We start from the raw sequence: 10,059 nt of genomic DNA, 5'->3' as shown, positions 1-10,059 counted from the left end.
ATAAAATAAATAAATAAATCTTAAAAAAAAAAAAAAGAAGAAGCAAGGACAGTATTAGCATGAACACAGGCCAGTGCTTTCCTTCCTCTCAGGGTAAAGAGTCAGAACATGCTGACACTGGGCTCAGAGCAGAGCAGTGTTAGCTCTGTCATTCCTCTTCAAACTTCCAGGGCATTTGGTTTGTACACACTGGGGTTTGTATATGTGGCACAGCTATAAGTCATAGAATCAACAGCTATAATGAGTCCTAACTTTAGATGCATGCCATTTCATTCATCTGAGTAGCTGTCTAATATCATACACCATCTGCAGAAGAGTCTTTCCTTGAATATACAGCAAAACAAAAAAATACTATAAAATAAACAGCAACAATTTTTAATACCAGTAAAACATCAAATAACATTTTATCAAAAATAGCCACCAATGGCCAGAATATGTTTATTTTTAAAGTTTCCAAGAAAATGTTATTAAAAATAAAAAGGAAAAGCTAAAAAGTTAAAGTTAAAAAGTAAGAGGCTTCACCCCTCACTGAAGACTATGACCTGTGACAGATCCTGGGACAGAAGTGTCACTGTTCTTATAGTGATAAGAAAGCTACGAGTGTTTCTTCTTTGCATGACCCCTTCAGTCCTGGGCCATCAACTGCAACTGAGGCTGCACCTTCACCAATGGCCTTCCACGGCCTCTCACAATGCCAAGTCTCAGCTGCTCCCATGACCCCTTCACACCTTCAAAACCCATTCCACATGGTTGACTCTTACACATTACCAAGTACAACTGTTGCACAAGTTACAACCTTGGCTATCTCTAGAATATAGCTTCTTTGTGCTCTCAGAAAACACTTCCCAGAATTTACCTCAGTAATTCTGGTCTCATCTTAATCACCACTAATTTCTCAGTTCCAGTTAACCAGCATCAATTGTCCCAGTACTCCCTTCTGTTATGAATTCTAAAGCCAGAGCCATGTGGCCAAAGCTGCTGAGTTCTGCTGCTTGCTAGGGCTGGAACATGGTTCCCCTTATCCTATTACCAGATTTCTGTTTTCCAACTCCCTCACCACCTAAGCTTGGCTGTCCTGGAACTTGCCCTGTAAGACTGACCTTGAACTCAGAGATCTGCATGGCTCTGAGATTAAAAGTGTGTACCACCATGCCTGGACATAAGTTTTTCTTCACTAGAATTTGCTCTGTCCCAGGCTGTCCTTAAAATCGGAAATCTGCTTGGCTTTGTCTCCTGGGATCAGGTGTGTACCACCACACCTGGATCTAAACTTAGCTGCGTGGGATCCTGCTCCAAAGTCCCACTCTCTTAATCTGTTATCTTCTAGAACACAGGATTCAGCTCCATTGCACTTCCTGATGCCCCTTTAATACTTGAACCATATATTTTGTATTTTTCCTTTCTCAGCTTGCTCCTTTTCATTAAAACGCTCTTCATAAGAGTGAATTTTTATAACCACACAACAGAATTTATACCAGGCTGTCTTGAGACTTTCTTTTTCAATGAAATTAATCCAAATCTCTTCAACTTACACTCAGGTAGACAAGGGCAAAAATCAAACACATTCTTCACCAAAATACCACAAAAACAGTCTCTATGCCACATACTGAAATTCTTCTCCACTGAAATCTCTTGGGCCTTAAAATCTTGGGCCAGGTCTGCATAATTCAAATCACTCTCAATAACACAGTCTCCCATATTCTTTCTAGGATAGACCATTAAGCCCCACTTAAAAGATTCCACTGCTTTCCAAAGCCAAAGTCCCAAAATTTACATTCTTCCAAGCAAAAGCATGGTCAGGCCTATGACAGCAATACCCCACTCCTGGTACAAATTTTTGTCTTAGAATTTTACTGCTGTGAACAGACACCATGACCAAAGCAACTCTTATAAGGATATGTAATTGGGGCTGGCTTACAGCTCCAGAGGCTCAGTCCACTATCATCAAGGCAGGAGCATGGCAGCATCCAGGCAGGCATGGTATAGACAGAGCTAAGAGTTCTATATCTTCATCTGGAGACTGCTAGCAGAATACTGGCTTCCAAGCAGCTAGGAAGAGGGTCTTATAGCCTACACCCACAGTGACACACCTACTCCAACAGGGCCACACTTCCTAATAGTGCTACTCCCTGAGTCAAACAAATACAAACCATGACAATGGCAAAAAGAAAAAACAACATCAAGGTAGGAGGAGACTGTTGTTAAATACATTTCCGTAAAAGGTGGAGGAGATGAAGGAGGGAAATGAAGGCTAAAAATGACTAAAACTCAGTATTTACAAATATAAAACTGTCAAAAAATGCTTAGCAAAGTCAGAACATGACCTGGCTCCATAAATATATTTCTTGTTCATATGTTAAGACAGCTTAAAATACAAAGTACATTTGACACACCTTTAATGTTTTATTATATCTCTGGCTTATAATTCCCAATTGCCTTAAAATTAAAGTTTATAATACATGTGTAAGCTGCTTTTTCCATTGTTACAGAAAAAAAATCAAAATAACCAATATCTTAATGAAAGAAGTTTGTTTATAAGAAAAAATGGTGTTATAAAGTTTTGCTCTTTAAAAAAGAAGCTAAAGAAAAATATGGCAAAATCCGACTTAGTCAGGGAACCTAGTGCATTAGCACCACTTCATAGTTGTTCCATCTCAGGGACTAGGTGCTGCCACTTGGCTTGCACTGGTAAATCCTAAGAATGACATTTAGCTCATTCATAGTGAGAGCTAATGAGAAGTAATTTTATGATTAAGGGACAGTTTTCTCTACTTGTTATCATAGTACACTTATAGCAAGAGCTAAACAAGATACCATCAAAGGTATAGTCAGATATCAAAGTATTCACATTTATTCAATACTAGTTGTTTTTGTTAGGGACAGGTCTCAGAAGGCAGAGAATGACCTGTGAAGAGTAACTCGGCAGTGCTCTCGGGGGATCACCAATAAAGGGGACATTCAAGAATAGCACAGAAGCAGACAAAAGGTTTCCCCTTACCTGGCCAGCTCTTAGCACAGAACCCAATGCTAGAACTCATGCCACCTCACGCTCCACCTGGACAGAGAACATGGCAGCAGTTCTCCATACAGGTCAAGTTCTGCAATGGCTCAGCAGAAGACCCAGGTCTAAAACTGCAGTGTCCATCACAATGATCACTCCTCACATACAGCCATTTATATCTACTAGGATGTAAAATATAATAGTTCTCAGCCTTTTGGCAAAAATTAAGCACAGAATGCAAAGTTCAGCTCCTCAAGCTCATTTCAAGCATGTAGTAGCCATAGTGAGAAACACACTCTGCATGGAAACACAGCTACAGAATGTTAGCACTGTTACCAAAACAAAACATCTACTGGCCACGGCTACAATCAATTTATCATTGCCCAAACACTGAAGGCACTCTTAGATGAATATTCCTTTATTAATAATACTTAAGAGCCTCCACTATGTGAATGCTAGTCACACTGATGCCAACAGCATAGATTCTCTAAGAAAAGGGGTACTTACTAGCTCCCTGCCAAGTCCCCACTTCCAAATCAGGCAACAAGGTATTTATAGTATGTCATCTTCACATAGAATGGAGTTTGACAAAGCCAAAAATTCCTCTGTTATTTTGGGGTAACAGACTAAAAAACCAAATTAATAATCTTCAAATAAACAAAACAAAACAAAAATGATCAGACAACAGAGCAGGTTTTCATTGTACTCAACCGCCCTCTGCTGGCTGTGCTAGTAAGCTGCATGTGCAAAGGAAATTCTAGCAACACTGGGAGACATTTTTAAAGGGCAAAGAGAATATCAGCTTTCTACCACAATACAAAACCACATATGAAGAAGATCATTGTAAAGCAAAGCACATTTTCCATAAAGACAGACTATGACTATATTCCTCATTCCAAACTAAAAGCTACCATCAAATAGGTCATGGAAAACCCTCATGAAAGCAAACACGCAAAAACTATAGTCCCTTGTAATCTTTTAAAGCAGGGTAATTATTCTCTGAGTCCTTTCTTATAAGCATGAATACATATATCATTTAGCTGACCCAATAAAAGTTAAACAATAAGTTCTAATTTATATAAAATTAGCCTAAATTTGATATGTTGAAATGTATGCATATCATGTTTCAACAAAGCTAGAATTTTTAAATAATCTAGACTCCTTATAAAATGATACATAAAGAAATCTAAAGAAATACCACCCACCGATGAATTGAACTCATCTACAATAAGCAGAAGTGATGTGCTTCTTCTACTGTGAAGTAGTATTCAGAGGCCACAATTTATTAAGCTTGAATCCCCTTCAGTATCTGTACTAGGGTTACAACTGCTGTGATTAAATAAAACACTATAACCAAAGAAACGTGTAGAGCAAAGGGCTTATTCTATTTGGCTCACACTTTCAAATCACTGTTCATCACTAAAGGCAGTCATGACAGAAACTCAAGCAGAGCAGGAACCTGGAGGCAGGAGCTGATGCAGAAGCCATGGAGGGGTGCTGCTTACTAGCTTATTCCTTATGGTTGCTCAGCCTGCTTTCTTATAGAACCCAAAACCACCAGCCCAGGAAAGGCACCACCCACAATGGGCTGAGCCATCTCCTATCAATCACTAAGAAAACATTCTCAATTGAGATGCTCTCCTTTCAGAAGACTTTAGCTTGTGTCAAGCTAATATGAAACTATCTTTCCAGTGTGCCCTCTAACTCTTTTGTACAGTTTTTAATTGAAAAACTTTAAATAATGTAATAATATTTTATTGAATGATCTACCTTCATACAGGTATAAAGTATTTTATTCTAAAAATCCAGAAGTAGTAAGGCTGAGGGGATGGTTTAGTTAGTAAACTTCAAGCAGTACAAATATGATGGTTTGAGAGTGTGTCCCAATCACCACATTAAAAACCTGGAGAGGCAACCCTGAAATCCCAAGGCTTTGGTAGCATAAGCAGACCGATCTCAGCATCTTACTAGCCAGCCAGCCCAGCAGTGAGCTCCAGGCTCAGCAAGAGACCCTAGTTTAGTGAGAAACCCTGTCTCAAGAAATAAAGTAGAAAGGGACTGAGAAAGACACAGCATCCACCTCTAGCCTCCACATGCACAAACCCACAGATGCACTTGCCACATAAACATATGCATACATCCACACACATATACAAAGCCAGCAATAATAACACCCAATTTTTAATTAAACTCTTCAATAAAAAAACAAGTGGTATTCTTTTCCATCTTGTTCTATCTCAGATTCAAAGTGAGCCTTAGAAGCAAACTATGAGATAACATATTTCACTGGAAAATTACAGAATACTCTTTTTTTAAAACCTTCACAATCTCTTTCATAGAATCGTAAGAATGCAACTTGTTAGCTTTATATTTTCTTTGCGATAGAACATAAAAAAATACGAAAATAACATAACGTAGTATCTACACATTAACTACACAGCTGCAAATGTATATACAGTGCTGTATATACAGCACACTGTGTTCCTTGTATCATAGAACGTGGGATTAACTAATTCCCTTGAATAAAAATGCCTACAAATCATCTCTTAAAAACTCCCCAGTTTGGAGGCCAGGGATGCAGAACAGTTGATGGAGTGCTTGCCTACCCTGCAGTAGCCCTGGTTTGATCCCCAGGAAGTGAAGCAAGGAGGTCAAAAGCCCAAACTCATTCTCAGGTCCTTGGCAAGTTCAAGGTCAATTCTTGACACATGAGCTCCTGCCTCAAAAACAACACCAATAAGCCCATAGCAATTTCTTTTGATAGTGTCCAGCTACAAACAGAACCTTCCTACCTGAGTATCTTACTTTATTTGGAGAATACAAGCAGGCTTCTAGAAGGTGGAAACAGTTGATGACTAGTAAATTTGAGACTCCTTTGGAAGGACAGTCAAGCTATAACAAGTGAGTCCTTGAATGAACTGTGACAACAGAAACCACCATGCTACCAATGGGAGTAACCGCAGCTGATACTCAGTAATTCCTATGTTGTTTCACTTTATCCTGACACTGAGTTCCATACAACCTTGTCTTACAACATGATGGCACTTGGGCTTAGAGAAATTAAGTAATTCACCTGAGGACAGATGGCTGCCAAGTTATCAGAGGTAGGATTTGAACCAAGGCAAACCAGGAAACAACTAAGGACAAAGGAATTTGTCCAGATTTCTGGGTGGCAGAGTAAATCACAGACAAAAGGGCTGGAGAGGTGGCTCAGTGGTTAAAAGCTCAGGCTGCTCTTCCAAAGGACACAGAACCTACAGGGCAGCTCTTAACCACATATAACTACAGTCCCTGAGGACCTGACTGGGGACCTCTTCTGGCCTCTACAGGCACTGCATGCATACTGCACGTAAGATAATGCATGCAAGCAAAACGCCCAGACACATAATATTACATGAATACTAATTCTTTTTAAAAAATAACATTTCTATGGTTTCTGCCTAAGCTACTTGTAGATAAGAGTATCCTAGAAACACAACCCATTCCAATACCAGACACTGCTGGGAAAGCCCTATGGGCTCCTGAATCTGCTTCTACTTCCACAGATACAAAGGAGTGATGCTGTCAACCTTCCAGGTGAACAGAGAGGAACAAACCAGATAATTAAAAACATGTCCAGAATAGTACCTAAAATAGATTGGGCACTCCAAGAACAGCACAAATGGCTCATGTGGCTTTCCTGCTTTAACAAACTAGAGAACAAGTGGGATTCACAGTGTGTAGGAAGCTTTCATTCTTATGTTAAATTTCCACACAGGCTTGTTACATCTACAGACATGCTTGCTATCTGCTTAAATGTATTCATTTCAGCACCAATATTAAAAATCTGTATGCCCAAAGCTCTTAAAAAGTGTAGTATTGTGGAAGGCAATTTGACTATATGTATGTATGTAACATGTATACAAAAATAGTTTTATTTCTATACTCCAGGTAGACACATCCCACTCACTAAAAGTGACATCCAGTAACTTTACACACACACACACACACACACACACACACACACACACACACACATCTTTAAAACACTTCTATACACAAGTGTTTCATACCTCTACGCACTTTTTAGAATTTTTTATGTCTTATATATCTTCCCAAGATAGCCCATATACACTATTTTAAACCACCACACACCATACTAAATCAACAAATAATCCCACCAATAGAGCAATTCATCTTCTAGGAATCCATTATAGTCTAAAACACATGAAGTGTGTGCATCTATTCTTGATACTATAAGTGATGAACTTTAAGAGCTGGGCCAAACTAACAGCCAAAGTTGTTTACCTCTATAGTATCTCATGGAAATCATATTTTAAAACCTCAACCACTATCCTAACATGTGTTTTAATTCATACCTGTGTTTGTTACCCTTTGCTCTTTCTGCCTCCTGAGCAAAACCTGGGCCTCTCCACACAGCCCTGCAGGACATGGTACTTCCTCTTAGAATCTGAATGACAAGCTCTTCTTAAAAGATAGTTGTCTCCACATCATCTTATTATCCCTGATTAAAACAAATCTCTGGTACTTTTCAACCCAAGATACACAATGAGCTAGGCATTAAGGTGTGAGCCAAAGCATTCTTTATAATAATAAAGAATGGAATGCAGTATACTTTTTAAAAAACTATGTGTCAGTGGTTTTGAGACCTAAGTAAAAAAAAAAAAGTTATAGAGCAGCCCTAACACTTTGTAATTTCTTACTCCCATGGGTGCAGATGTGAGATATCCATTAGAGAATAGCATGTGCCAAATTGTCTCTGGATTACCTTTCATGAGGAAAGTGGGAAAGAAACAACATAAAAAACCTTGGTTTTTCATTCTGCATACTCTACACTGAGGCTTCCACAAGTATACACAGCTTTCTACACTAAGATAAAGTCTGCACCCATCATGTATTACACAAGACTATCAATAACTGAGGAATTTTAAATACTATGCACATATTTTCTCATACTTCTGTAGAAGTTTAGGAACAGCAGGGTAGGTCCTCTGCTTGTGACCTCATAAGCTTTCAACCATGATTTGCTGAGAGCTATGTTTTCATTTGGAGACTCAACTATAGAAAGATCCACTTCCCTGTTCCCATGATTCTCAGCATTCAGTTCCCTTTGGCTACATGAATCAAGAAAGCTACTTGTTCAAAGTCAACAAAGGCTATGGCAGTAAAACTATGTTGACACACAAGGAAATCACAAGAATGACATCATCATTGTCACACTCTATTGGTTAGGAACAAATCACAGGCCCTGCCCATGTCCACAAGGAAGAAATTATACAAAGAACATCAGGAATCAAGTTCTGAGGGCTACCTTAAAGACAACCCATCATAAAAACAAGGTGATTATTAGACCTTGATGTCTATAAGCTCCTTAGAAACATCTTATAGTTATAACCAGCTAAAGTCAAATACAACTACAGTATTTCTTTCTCAAGAAAAAAACTAAATATTAAATACAAAAATGTAATAGAATTTTGATAATAATACCATTTAGATCAGTGGGTCTTAAAAGAAAACATGGGTAGTAATGTGAATGTTACCCAAGAAATATGAAAAACAGCAAGCAAAAGAGAACCTGAGGAGTGACTGTTACTGAATGTTTTGGTGTAAAATGCTAAATATACTAATGCATGCTGCCTTTGGTGGGACAAAAAGGAAGCATGACAATAAGAGCTAGAATGTGGCCTCGTAATCCTAGGGAGTATGAAGTGAGGCTGCTCCAAGCCTACAAAAGAATGAAGGTAAAGGAAGGTGTCATCTCCCCTGAATAGGGATCCGAACAGAAAGGCTTCAAAAGGACTCTGCATCTTTAATAATATAAAAAGGCTAGGGCACAAACAGCATAATCTAAAATGCCATTAGAAATGCTTCACATACAAAAAGGTCTAAGTAAAGCAGGGTTTTATAAAGTGATCAAAAAAGAAACACTAAGGGGGAAAATCTTTTAAGATTAAAGAGGTTTTTCAAAGGACAAGTTGAAGTGGCTGTAAAATTTATGAGGCAGCATTAAACTTCAGTTCTAAGTAACAATAAATTATTCACTATAAAAACATACATGTGTCAAATATTATAAGCCTCTTAAACTTTTTAAAACAATTTCTTACAGAAGTTATTAGATGTAGTAGGTCAACATTAACAGATACCAACTTCTTCATTAGCACAGTATGACCACTCAGAGTAGAGCCTTAGATGGAAGATCGAAAGTGAAAGCGAGGCCTGGTGGGCTCCTCAGTTCCATGGTGAGCTGAGGCACACTTGGAGACAGCCTTCAAACCAATCTTTGTAACTTTAGTCAAAATAAATATTAGTTTTAGTTTTTAAATGTCTCCATGTATATAAAATGACAAACATCCATTAAGTAATATTTGTGTGGATAATAAAGCTTAAATAAAATTTAAATGTTAAAATAAATCAAGCCATGATTATTAAAGTAGTACAAAATATTGAGAAGTGCCTCCTGACCCTAAGTGAGCATCAGCCTCATGACAGTGGCCTTTTGCACGTCCTTTCCGGCTCCTTCAGCATCATGACAGTGGCCTTTGGCACGTCCTTTCCAGCTCCTTCAGTGCTGTGCCTCATAGCATGTACAGGCACCTTTATAATGCATGGCTATGTGTAATCCACCACTTTCTAAAGTCTATCCTCCCCTCTACATTTCCTAAAAGTTCAATTTTAAAATTCTTTGAACTATCACATATGCTATAATACACCTACCTTAGAAAGTCTTTCTGCGACACCTAGGATCAGAGGTAAGCAGGAACCAACATCTGTCCCAACACTGGGAGTAACTGGGACCAGCGGGACCAGGCACTTAGGAACTCCGCCAGCCTAGTGACTCCAGTTCCTTCCAGGTCGGTCTGGGTTAGTGTTCTGAGCAGACCTTGGGCACAGGCTCTGCAGCCACTCCCACAACACACAGAGAAAGCCACACTTCCAAGTGATGTAACAAGCCCAGGATCCCAGGATCCCAGAACCATAGGATCACAGAGGCAGCTTGACCCTGAGGAGTTCTGACACAACCAGGATCACAGGAAGGACAGACTCCAGTCAGATTTAGC

General features: G+C 38.9%; 1 protein-coding gene across 15 annotated transcripts in view; it reads right to left on the bottom strand.

Annotated features, from left to right (window-relative positions):
• The window catches only part of Cep112 (centrosomal protein 112), a 507,666-nt gene that overhangs the window by 479,295 nt on the left and 18,312 nt on the right, over positions 1-10,059 (bottom strand). The gene's annotated exons all lie outside the window — the stretch shown is intronic.

This window comes from Mastomys coucha, unplaced genomic scaffold (assembly GCF_008632895.1).
Source record: "Mastomys coucha isolate ucsf_1 unplaced genomic scaffold, UCSF_Mcou_1 pScaffold5, whole genome shotgun sequence".
NCBI lineage: Eukaryota > Metazoa > Chordata > Mammalia > Rodentia > Muridae > Mastomys > Mastomys coucha.
The sequence above is the reverse complement of the archived record's forward strand: the minus strand, read 5'-3'. Positions and strand labels throughout refer to the sequence as shown.